General features: G+C 38.0%; 1 pseudogene; it reads right to left on the bottom strand.

The window, feature by feature from the left end:
- Positions 1-3,045: 3,045 nt before the first annotated feature.
- Positions 3,046-13,388, bottom strand: LOC124280748 (annotated as a pseudogene).
- Between the last annotated feature and the right edge of the window lie 25 nt (positions 13,389-13,413).

The raw sequence follows: 13,413 nt of genomic DNA, 5'->3' as shown, positions 1-13,413 counted from the left end.
AACCCATTCTTGTCATAAAAGGCGACTATGCTTGTCGTAAGAGGCGACTAACGGGATCGGGTGGTCAGGCTCGCTGACTTGGTTGACACATGTCATTGGTTCCCAGTTGCTCAGATCGATGCTCATGCTGTTGATCACTTGATTTTCTGGTCCAGACTCCATTATTTACAGACTGCCACCATATAGCTGGAATATTGCTGAGTGTGGCGTAAAACTAAACTCACTCACTCACTCACTCTACAAAGACATGTGTATCATTCAGACCTGGCAGTTAAACTACAACTGGTGTACTATGTAAATAAGATTACTGAGTTCATGTTGCCATAATTCCACATCCACAAAGCCTAGTGTAAAATCTTGACCATACTATAGCAATTTTTACTATAGTATGGCAGCTACAGTGTCAATCTTCTGATTATTTCCATTTCTGACCAGGCAGAATTTGAAGAATTCAAACACCATAGCTCTCTATTCTCCACAAGGAATGTGCTGACTCAAGAAATATCGCCATTCCCATCTGATCAATGTTCCCATCATCTTTGGATTTTGATTTGTTTCATCTGTAGATGATGCTTTTCTCTATCAGTACATGCCCATCACAAGCGTTATTCAAAACATCAGTGTAGCTCCCACCATTGTAGTTGTAAATCCCCCTTGTATTATAATTTATTAGGGCGGTGGGGTAGCCTAGTGGTTAAAGCGTTGGCTCGTCATGCCGAAGACCCGGGTTCTAATCCCCACATGGGTACAATGTGTGAAGCCCATTTCTGGTGTCCCCCGCCGTGATGTTGCTGGAATATTGCTAAAAGCGGCGTAAAACCAAACTCAGTCAGTCAGTCAGTCTGTCAGTATAATTTATTAGCCCAGCATAGAGATTTGAGATTATGTCCTATTACAACAGGCAGAATGTCATCGAGTCTCTTGTGTAATGCTCACAGACATAGTTTGTCTGTTAATTCAACACCAGCAGCTCCAGAGTGGACCTACTAATGATGACATTCTTACACCTTTTAGACAGCCAAATACATCTTCTTCCATCAGGATACCTAGACGAGATGATTTTGCTAAAGCTCTAGCTCCAGTTCCAGCAATGGTGTCTCTTTCTTGAATGTGCCTCTTGTGTAGAAATGTATGCTCTGCTATTGCTAAAGTAATAAAGCTCAATGTGATCCATAGCATTCTGTTTGGTTTATGCCTTGTTTGTATCTGTCAATTTTGTTTGTATTGCAAATGTTTTGAATGCTATGCACTTGGAAATATTGTAGTTGTCACAATAACAGTTTCACTGCTTATTGCCAGAAATAATGATATACACAACAAACCCACAATAATCAACGTAGCTGTAGATTTAAACAGCAGTGTTTACACGAGTTGGTGAAGCAGTTCTGTCAGTAACCAGTGGTGTACAGAATTGTTATTGCTGGTAATCTGTCAAACAATCTTCAGTTCAATGATGATAATTTTATGGATTTACAACTTCTTTATTCACAGAATAAAGAATTTGTATATCCATAAAATTATCATCATTCTTCGTCACCTCAACTTCTAAAATGCCCATCAAAGAAATCTTCAGCTTCTCTAGGACCATCCTGCTTTACAATTCATGAAAATTAGATCCAATGTCAAGCAGTTGAAAGTACTGGTTTGTGATGGTATTTTCAGTAGAAATGCTATCGCTCCATACAGTGACCAGGAATTCTAATTCTACAATCTTGTTGTATCCGCTGGTTACTGAGGGTCTGGTTTTCCAATGGGCAAGTACTATAAACTCAGCATCAGTCAGCAACTCACAGGCTAATTTGCATATCACATTGCATATCTCTTATTTGTAAATCCGAAGAGACTGGCCTAATGCATGCTTTACAGTGTGCTCTTCATATTGTTTTGAATAGTTTTATAGATATTCTACAATTGCGTCATTAAGGTTTCTGACAATTGATATTTATACGTCAAAGTGACCGTATTGCTTGCTTTCTGATGACGCCATGTGGAGCCATACAAAGATCGCAAAATAGTGTTACACATTTTCATATATTTTATCAGTGAAAGTAGACCATTTTATCAAATATGTATCATTATATGTGAAGACCATTCACATTGAAGCTGTATAAAAACATGCAATATATTGAATGAACTATGTAAGATGTGAAGAATTTTCATATGGCTTCTCAGCCAGTGACGAATGTATTTATGATGCTGGATGCATGTAACTCTGAATAGGAGAGTTAATCTGGAATCGTGTAAGCATGTATATGCGCACACATGCATGCACACACATGCACGTATGCATGCATGAATGCACACATATATGAGAGCACACACCTTTCTTATAACTTAGATCACAGATGCACCTGCTCCAATATGTTGAAGTTGTAGGGGGAGGAGCTGATACAGGAAATTGGAATGTTCGTTTTTTCTGCTGACTTTCTTGGCAGCAGCAGGTGCATCTGTGATCTATGTAATAAGAAAAGGCTGTGCTCATTCAGCTAAAGTCATGTTGATATGTAGATTACAACATGAAAAACAGATAACAGAAGTATTTCAATACAATTTATTTTATTCAACTACTACGTAATATATCATGTAAGAATTCACTATGACTTTTCTTTGGTGTATGAACTTCAATGGAATGAGAGCTAAGTTAAATGAACATCAGAGCTATAGTGATGACAAATGTATGATGCTTTAATTTGGTTTCCGGTTGGATCTTCATACATCATACATACCCCTACAACTGAAATTACCAGCTGTTGTTTTGCTTGTGTATAGACTCATGAAAAGCGTAAGAACATTAAAATGTGTCATTTATACACTTCTGACTGTTGGTCTCATAATCAAGTAACCATCTTCATATGAAATGGGATCTTTTTTTTTTCAAATCAAATGGTTACATGTGGATGAATATTAATGATTATGCAATGAAAAGACAAGCACAATATACATTCACTTGTTAATATGTTGAGAAGAACATTTCATTTCCTTTACATGTCAGGTCTGTATGATCAGTCTATGACAAGTCTGAACCATTCAGATCTAGCTCTTTTTTCACTTTTGAAGTCCAGTGAGTTTGAAGATCCACGCCCATTTGCATGGCATCTTGTTGATGGGGATTGGTGGAATCTGTATAGTAATGCCACCTGCAGTCCGATCTTGGTAGCTGAATTTGCCATCATATCCGAGCAGACTGACTGTAGTAGTTGCAGTTGCCTTAGGTGCCCCGAGCTGAAGTTCTGCCTCTGGCCAGTTCAGTACAATAGCATAGACATTGCTGTCCTTCTGTACATACCTGTGGATGACACACACCACTTAAAGGTTCAGAACCAAATGTTAAGGTATCGCTTATATAGTATGTAACTTCAGTCACTTGTCTGTAGCCTTAGTCAAGTAAAATTCTGTGCATTCTTGTCAGCCCAGCTAACAATAAAATGTGCTAGATTGTCAAGTTTGGGCGAGTGGACTGAAAAGTATGTTTGTCACATACTGAGTACATATCGTGTTTGGTCTAACAGTACATTAATGTTATCTTATGTTTCTTGTCAAAGTGTATTGTAGAACATTCATTCAAACACTGAAGTAGGAACTGGACTACAGATCCATCTACTATATGTGATCTTACACTGAATCCACTGAATAATGGTAACATTGTACTATTTGATGAACTTTATTTCAAATGGATTTTGTGAAGTGCTTTCTAAAAACATTTGTCAAGCAATGTGTGAAATTTACACAGATGTTTAGCAAAACATTCTGGTTCTTCTGATACATTTTGGGGAAGGAATACCTGACATGACACTTATCAAATTCCTTTGGTAACTGTGTCATTCTGGGAAGTCCAGGGTTTTGTGGAATAAATACCCTCTCCATTGATGCTCAACCATGAACCAAGTTGGCGAAATCTTTCCTCATAGATTGCACTGATCATACCATATTTGGTTGGGCCAACATTGATGAGCATGTTGCCTCCACAACTGACAAAATGTAAATATACATCAATATCTAAGACAGATTTGTTTCATTTAATATTTCTACAAAGCCTTGTTGTAGAATATGCATGTTCTTTATGTACAAATGTTCAAACCCATGCATATGGCCCCTTATTGTAATCTTTAGTAGAAGAATGGATTACATTATGTAAGTGATTAGTTTCCTGGGAACTAGTTTCAAAGACTCTTCACCTGATAGTCTCAGCAAACGTGGCCAGAATCTCCTCCATGGTGAGGTAGGCAGCCAGATCAGCATTACGCCTGAGACTTCTTGTCTATTGTCATGGCCCACATGGGTACAATGTGTGAAGCCCATGTCTGGTGTCCCCCGGCGCGATGTTGCTGGAATATTGCTAAAAGCGGCGTAAAACCAAACTCAGTCAGTCAGTCAGTCTATTATCATGGCATTCTCAAACTTAAGGGGCTGTAGTGTTCCTGAAGAAACAAATGGGCAGTTAAAGTAGAAGTTTCAAGGTGATATTATTTCTAACATGAGTTGTCTCCTTGTGTGTGCCATAGTTTTCATTAGGTTTGTCATTAGAGTTTCACATCTGGGAACAATTATCTAAGGAACATGCAACATTAGTTGGGAAAATACACACTGATAAGCTTTACTGTGAGCTTACATGTTTCAAAACAATTGCACTAATAAATTCTTTTCCACATAGTGTTTACCGATAAAGTTAGCACATCTGAACACATTAAGTGAGTTGTCACTCTAATTGTTTTGGCAAAGCTCTGTCTTGGCATCATTGAGATTTTTTAGGGGAGGTATAACACCAATACATTATTTGTAAAATGCTAGAATTATTGGTAAGAAGTTATTTCTTATCCTGGTCATGTAACACAGTGACCAAATATGACTTGTTTACATGTGGGGTGCCCTTTTCCCTATGGGAAATCAGAGTTATCTGTCCTTCTTCCCTCATTTTCATTCCCATGGCACAAGAGGATAAATGTGTGCTTGTTTTTGGCGAAGTATACTTTTAGGCATTGGTCTTATTATACAATATTGATGAACAAAACTTCACAATTACTGTCATAGGAGGTTTCTACATGATGCTATGTACCCAATTTTCAATTTGTAGTGTACAGTTTTGTATTTTGTTGTTCGATGTGAGCAGTGATAAGTGGTAGCAGTGGTCATGATCTCAGACCATGATTTTCACATTTGTTACTATTTTAACTACAGCAGTGACACTGGAAACGTGTGCTGTTTAAAGTCCTGAATAGGCACCTTCCTCTCTACACTTATGGAGCATGTAAGTGAGTGAGTTTGGTTTTACGCGCCTTTTAGCAATATTCCAGCAATATCACAGTGGGGGACACCAGAAATGGGCTTCACACATTGTACCCATGTGGGGAATGGAACCAGGGTCTTCAGCATTATGAGCAAGCACTTTAACCACTAGGCTACCCCACTGCCCCCTTATGGAGCATGTATTTGTCCATGCAAGTGTCTGAGAATACTGGTTATTAGGGCTGTTATGATTCACTTCAGTGAATCAAACCATATCCCTTCATGAATTTAATTTGGTATTCCCAATCACTGGAATCGAATATTCATGATGTTGTTTTGAAAAAGGAGTGGTTTTACTTACATTTGGGTGTTATATATATACCTGAGGTGTCTTTTGATATGTATCTGTCCATGCAAGTGTCTGAGAATAATATATATACACACACATACCTGGGTTGTATCTGTCCATGCAAGTGTCAGAGAATAATATATATACACACACACACCTGGGTTGTATCTGTCCATGCAAGTGTCTGAGAATAATATATATGCACACACACACCTGGGTTGTATCTGTCCATGCAAGTGTCCGAGAATAATATATATACACACACACACCTGGGTTGTATCTGTCCATGCAAGTGTCTGAGAATAATATATATACACACACACACCTGGGTTGTATCTGTTCATGCAAGTATCAGAGAATAATATATATACACACACATACCTGGGTTGTATCTGTCCATGCAAGTGTCAGAGAATAATATATATACACACACATACCTGGGTTGTATCTGTCCATGCAAGTATCTGAGAATAATATATATATACACACACACACCTGGGTTGTATCTGTCCATGCAAGTGTCTGAGAATAATATATATACACACACATACCTGGGTTGTATCTGTCCATGCAAGTGTCTGAGAATAATATATATAGACACACATTCCTGGGTTGTATCTGTCCATGCAGGTGTCTGAGAATAATATATATAGACACATACCTGGGTTGTATCTGTCCATGCAAGTGACTGAGAACAATATATATACACACACATACCTGGGTTGTATCTGTCCATGCAGGTGTCTGAGAATAATATATATACACACACACACACCTGGGTTGTATCTGTCCATGCAAGTGTCAGAGAATAATATATATACACACACATACCTGGGTTGTATCAGTTCATGCAAGTGTCAGAGAATAATATATATACACACACATATGTGGGTTGTATCAGTCCATGCAAGTGTCAGAGAATAATATATATACACACACATACCAGGGTTGTATCTGTCCATGCAAGTGTCAGAGAATAATGTATATACACACACATACCTGGGTTGTATCAGTCCATGCAAGTGTCTGAGATTAATATATATACACACACATACCTGGGTTGTATCTGTCCATGCAAGTGTCTGAGAATAATATATATACACACACACACACCTGGGTTGTATCTGTCAATGCAAGTGTCTGAGAATAATATATATACACACACATACCTGGGTTGTATCTGTCCATGCAGGTGAGGAAACCTCCATGATGGCATGTAGCATCAGATCCCCATCGGTCATTGGTCACCAAAGTGTCCTTGGTGGGACTGGAACACAAAAGATGGGATGTAGTAGCAGTAAAAATCACTTGTATACAGACAAGCTTTTTTATAGCAGTACTTTTTTAACATTCACTTGTCAAAGTAATTGAAAAGAACATTTAATTATGAGGCAGGAAATGAATTATGTGTACATGAGATAGAATGAGATATTGAGTGAATGTGTTTAGTTTTACACTGCTGTTAGAAATATTCCAGCAATATCACAGCAAGTGACACCAGAAATTGGCTTCGCACAATTTGTACCATGTTGGGAATCAAACCTAGGATAAGTGAATGCTTTTTAATACCACTAGGCTACCCCACCACCCCAATGAGATATTGAACTGTGATGAAATTTAACGTTGATGTGTTCTTACCTTTCATTATAAAGCCAGGCCAGATATTCTGTTGCTTTCCAGTAGGAGGAAGGTGCCTCCCAGTCTCCATCAGACCAAATCACTTCAGGCTTGTATTCTGAGTAATTTCATACAGCTCAGGAAGTGTCTTTTCCTGCAATATAAACATGAAGTGTATGTATCCTGCCAAAATTAAGATTGTTTGTATCTGCATTAATTACAGATTATTGATAGTCTGTAAACTTTACTGTGATGATATTCGTTTTTCTTTATGTGTATTGAAAGTATATTGTCTGAAAACTATGATTTGGGGTAGTGTATCAAATTTTGTATCTAAGTGAAGATTTTTGACAATTTCGTCTGTTGTCTGGGTTGGACTCAAGGGCAAGAACTGCTGTGTTTGTCAGTTTTAGATTGTATACAACTATTTACTTTTAATATTTAAATACATCATTAAGAATAGTAAATGTGATTTCAGAAAAATGAAAATATTTTTGTTGTGAATTTACATTCTTATTGAATTTTCTTTAACAGCTCACCCTGAAGGTCTTGAATAGACAATTTTGAACTTTTATCAGAAATTCACCTTAATCTCATTAAAATCAGACACTAGTGCTGCCTACCATTAAACACAGGTATGAGGACATCCCATCATAGGGCACATCAGAAAGACCTTTCTCAAAACTTTTATCAACTAATGAAATAACTATCTAGAAGTGGACATTATCAAATCAATAAGTAGCTTTCTCAATTTTTCACCACTGGCTCTAATCTGGTGACCATGCTTTGAAAAATACTTTGACAAAGTTCCTTATTCAATTCAGAAAACTGAACAAAGCAAATTCTGGAATAATAGATGGATGAGATGTTTTTTTCAGATACTTTCAAAGTTCCCATGGGCTGTGGGAAGCCTCTTATGTTTAAAATGTGTATTCTATTGATGCAAATGATAGATGGGGATTCTTCACAATAAGTTCAGTCGGAGAATTCGTGATAGTCATTGGCATTACCCTAGTGTTAACCTTCAAGAGTTTCAGGATTAGAAACCAATTCTGACTGTGACCTCCTCAATCTGGTTAGCTAACTATTTGTACTACCTAATGCCTAATTCATGGAACAGGTGTAATTATGTAGATAATACAATACTTACATCAACAAAGCGTGATGTAGTGAAGTTGTTGGCCTTGTCTTGGAGGTACAGAGGGTGGAACCATTCATATCGGGAGTGGTACAGCCCAAAATGTATGTTAGTATTGCCCCGTATCGCCTGTTCCAATTCACCTGTTAGGAATTTATGCATGATAAGGTTGTATATGTACCTGGTATAAGAAAGGGTGGATACTTCATGGATGACAACTTCTTTATAATATTATGATTTGTCGTTTTGGTATAGATTCTTTATACTGTTGTCAATCAACAGTGGATCTATATCGAAACATCACATCACAATATAATAAAGAAGTTGACATCCATATCTACCTCAAGTGTATCAGGGGCGGTGGGGTAGCCTAATGGTTAAAGCGTTGGCTCGCGCCCGAAGACCGAGTTGAATCCCCACATGGGTACAATGTGTGAAGCCCATTTCTGGTGTCCCCAGCCGTGTTGCTGGAATCCCCATATAGTCAGTCAAGTGTGTGAGACCGCCTCATTTCTGGTGTCCCCAGGCCGGAAGGTGTTGCATCATACCAATGTTGCTTAAAATATGGTACTTGTTGGTCCCTGCCTGGCTTCTAAAATGGGTAAACTGAGTCGTCGAGTCAGTATAATGTGTCCGAGTGGGGTAGTCACTGCGGCATGGTATCTCAGTGGGTGCATAAAACCAGCTTAAGTCTCAGGCTAGTACAAAGCAAAATGAAGACTGAATTATCTATTCTCAAGCGACCAATTACAAATTTCACAATTTCTGTACCACTGAGTTATCTCCCTTAGACAGGAACTTGTGTTCCACTCAAAACTATGCCAGGCCCATGCTTGAGTACCTGTCAGAGTCCCTAATTACTGTTTACTATTCAGGCCTGTGGACAGTCATTGATATGCGAGATGAAATATTGTGTTCATTCTATTTGGATTTAGTTGTTTTTCAAATTTTTATAGCTGCACTTGAGAATAGTCCAGTTACAATGCATTTACATTTATAACAGTGTAGGAAAGATGTAGAAAATCTAGCCTGTCCACAGGACTGGCTGGTCAATTTTTTTACCAGTCCTGCCAAAATCTAGCCTGTCCTCCAAATATAAATAAAACACCATTTCAAGACTTAAAACTGGTTTGTTTTATTTTAAGCTATAATTTAATATGCCCAACAGAGCTTGGACTGTTAAATCTCTCCTAGTGGAATCATCTGATTATTCTAGTATCCTTTGGCAGTAAATATTCAAAAAGGTTATAATATAGATTATGTCATTGGTTTGCTAAAACTGACCTGAGTGGACCAGATTTTTTAAACAAAATTCATCTTGGGATGACTATCTTTCCTACACTGTTTATAACAAAACAACTTATATTACAAACTGTTTTGGGGGCGATGGGGGTAGCCTAGTGGTTAAAACATCTTGCCACGCTGAAGACCTGGGTTCGATTCCCCACATGGGTACAATGTGTGAAGGCCGTTTCTGGTGTCTCTTTTTGTGATATTGCTGGAATTTTGCTCAATGCAGTGTAAAACAATACTCACTCACAAACTGTTTTTTTTGTGTGTGTTCTTTATATGTTTTTGTTTGTTTTGTTTGCTTGTTTGTTTGTTTTGCATGAGTGGGGGGGGGTCTGACTTGTTGCTATAAAATCTAGTTGAAATGTGTATAACAAACTACAGTTATAACAAACTAACTTTAGTGGCCCCTTTCGAGTTTGGAATAATGACTGCCTGTATAAGCTTGAAAGCCTGGACCAGTCGATCTAGTGATTGACATCCTGAGCATTGCTCTGTGCACTTACCAAGTCAGTAAGCTGGACTTCCCAATAATGGTACTCAAATGACAAGAGTGGGTTTCCAAAGAATGGGTTTCTATATGTGTCTTCATGGGTATTATTTAGTTTAGTGTAACGATGAGCAATCATTGTCACACAGGCCCTTACCCACAATGTCTCTTTTCGGCCCAAGCACCTGGGAGTTCCAGTTGAAGGAGACATTGGTTGGCCAGTTGCAGAAACCTTCATGATGCTTGCTGATTAGCACAATGTATCTAAAACAGTATGTATGTTATTGAAAATGGCCACAAATCTAATACATCATTTAAATAGTTAAATATGAATCCTTAAGATGAATATAAATTATCAGAATAATTGCATGTGAATCTAACATGCAGTGTTTAGTGAGAAATAAACAAAACAGAATTTTGATTTATTTTACCAACTGCATTTTAGGAGTCTATAGTTTTAGAGGACGAGATGGTATTGGTGAACTTACTGTGCGCCAGATGCATTAAATATGTTTGCCCACTGTACTGGATCGAAAAACTCAGCAGTAAAATCCCTGGCAAAATCAGCATAAGTCCAGTCTCGTCTGTAGTTTTTCTTCATGAAAGCGATGACATGTGGATTCTTCTGCCCTTGCCAGAGCCACCAGAACCACTCAGAGCCAAAACTGGGCACCGAAAATATACCCCAGTGGACGAAGATTCCAAGTTTGGCTTCATCATACCATGCAGGTATAGGCCTGGAATCTATAGAAGCCCAGTTAGGTTCATATCACCTTGTTTCCAACTTGACAACATCTGTTTTGTCATCGACTGTTGGTTTGTCCTTTGATGGCAATAATACACATAGGCAGACAATGAGTGCTATGCAAAGGCAGACAGAGACAATGATTAGAGAATATTTAAGATGCTTGTTCATCTTGAAAGTATCTTAACTGAAATGTCCGCTAATGTTTCCAGGAGATGGTTGCTGCAGTAACTGGCCCCTAAATTCAAGGTGTGGTGGAATCCTCATCATTGTACACAACCCTTTGACCCCAGTAACACTTCATGTTCACGTTTGTTACAAGGTCTTGAGGTTGACCTGGCATTGCGCATAGTTTCAAGAGTATGGTCCCACTTAAATGTTTGGGTTATCAAGGAAAGAGTTTGTACATTTTATTGGTCATTATCAAGTGTTTGAGGTACAGTAGTGTATGTATCTACTTAAACATGAACCCATGAAGATCAGATTAGAACTGGTATTCAGCAACCCATTCTTGTCATAAGAGGTGACTATCGGGAGGGATTGGGTGGTCAGGCTCGCTGACTTGGTTGACACTTGTAATTCTATCCCAGTTGTGTAGATCGATGCACATGATGTTGATGACCGAATTGCCTGGTCCAGACTTGATTATTTACAGACTGATGCCATATACCTGGAATATTGCTGAGTGCGGCATTAAACAACAAACAAACAAAACAAACAAAACCCCAAACAGTGTGCACTGCTTCTATGGAAAAATGGGGAGACTGCCTAACAGGTGGAATGATGGTGGTTCAGATGTTTAAGGATGGTACTTGTTGTTACCCTGTCTGGTTCTTGATGTTAAGGGCATAAAATTCCCATGCACATGCCATTCCCCACATGGGTACAATGTTGGAAGCCCATTTCTGGTGTCCCCTACCATTATATTGTTGGAACATTGTTAAAAGTGGTGTAAAACCATACCCACTCCCTCACTATTAATCTCTGTTTCACATAAGCATAGTGTAAATTAACTATTTTTACAAAATTTTGTTCAGGCATTTTCTAATTCCTGAGATGGGGCAAGAGATTCATTCATTCTGAATTCATATTTGTGAAAAACGTGTGATAGATATATGAATGTAATCAGCCTTGATGTCGATTGTCACCTGCTGTGGTTGGCTGTGTGATATATATCAGTTTTTGTTTGCCTGTGATAATCTACATATCATGGGTTCTTGTTATTGTCAGTGCTATTTTGCTATTTGGCCCAATGGGATCTGTTTCAATGCATAATCGAGACTGATTATTCTCTTGACATTCACACCTTATTTTTATCCAAACGGAGGAAGGTTCCCCAGTCATATGTCCAGTATACTATGTGCCTTAAAGTTTGAGTGGTGAAACTGAATATGGTATTGCAAAATGTGACTCTGACGATCTTTAGGATAAGACTTTACTTGATCTGATATTGTCTGGAAAAGTGTCATGTTAAGTGTTGGTCTGTCACATCAGTGTTGCCTGCTAATAAGCAGCCTCATATACAGGGAGAATGTTTTGTTTTGCTGCAATCTGAGAAGGTCTTAAATGTCTGTACATATTTTGTCAGTGTCCGAATGTAAAGTATGTTTTTCACTCAAATGTCTTTTCCTGTAGAGTCAAGAGTTTTTCTGAAAATGTATTCATGCAACCATCTACTCTGAAAAGAAACTGTGTATTCTTCTCATTGGAAGCAAAAATATGTCATTTTCATCGTGTCCAGAATATAGTTTGTTATAGTTTAAAATAATGATTTTTTAAGAAATAATTGACCTTCTAAAGATTGAAAAACTATTTTGATCTCAAATCAAAGGCCTTGCCAGTGAACATCAAATGGTTGCTCTATAATTAGGCATGGAAATGTGTACTCTGCTTCAATGTTGTTCTCCCTTTTACGTGCTTTCACGAACCTGACATGATGACATTATTATTAAAGTGCTTTTAAATTCTATTTGAAGGCAGCCTTTCTGTTTGCAAGCTGTTCTCCTTTACAGATTAGTTTCCTTAGATGAAGTCATTAACAGGCAGTGTCAGTAGTTCTTTTGCAGGTTGCTTGAACACGAAAGTTTGTGTTATATAATCATCAGGCATTTGACATGTTTTCCCAATCTGTAGGTGAGTGAGTGAGTATGGTTTTATGCCGCTTTTAACAATATTCCAGCAATATCATGGCAGGGGAAACTAGAAATGGGCTTCACACATTGTACGCATGTTTTTTGCCCCATATACACTTCATAAATTGCCAAAAGTAAAATACTTTTAGTAGATAAAGCTAATATTACTGTGACTGGTGATTTTTTTCCCCTCTCCTGCCTTTAGGTGTTCTAGAGGACAAAAATCCGTAAAAACAGAAAAAAATTGGTCTGGCCTAACATCAGATTGCATTTTCACACATGGGAGAAAAGACCTCCTTTTTCATCAATATTTAGCTCAAAACAGAAAATTTTGAAACATATTCTTTTATACACCTAGGTTTGGAAGTTGAGCCATTTACCTGTTGAATCTGGGTCAGCACCATGTATATTACACACTGATGCAGTGAT

This window comes from Haliotis rubra, unplaced genomic scaffold, assembly GCF_003918875.1.
Source record: "Haliotis rubra isolate DU_JTF1 unplaced genomic scaffold, ASM391887v1 Scf273, whole genome shotgun sequence".
NCBI lineage: Eukaryota > Metazoa > Mollusca > Gastropoda > Lepetellida > Haliotidae > Haliotis > Haliotis rubra.
Note: the sequence above shows the minus strand (reverse complement) of the source record. Positions and strands in the feature narration are given on the sequence as shown.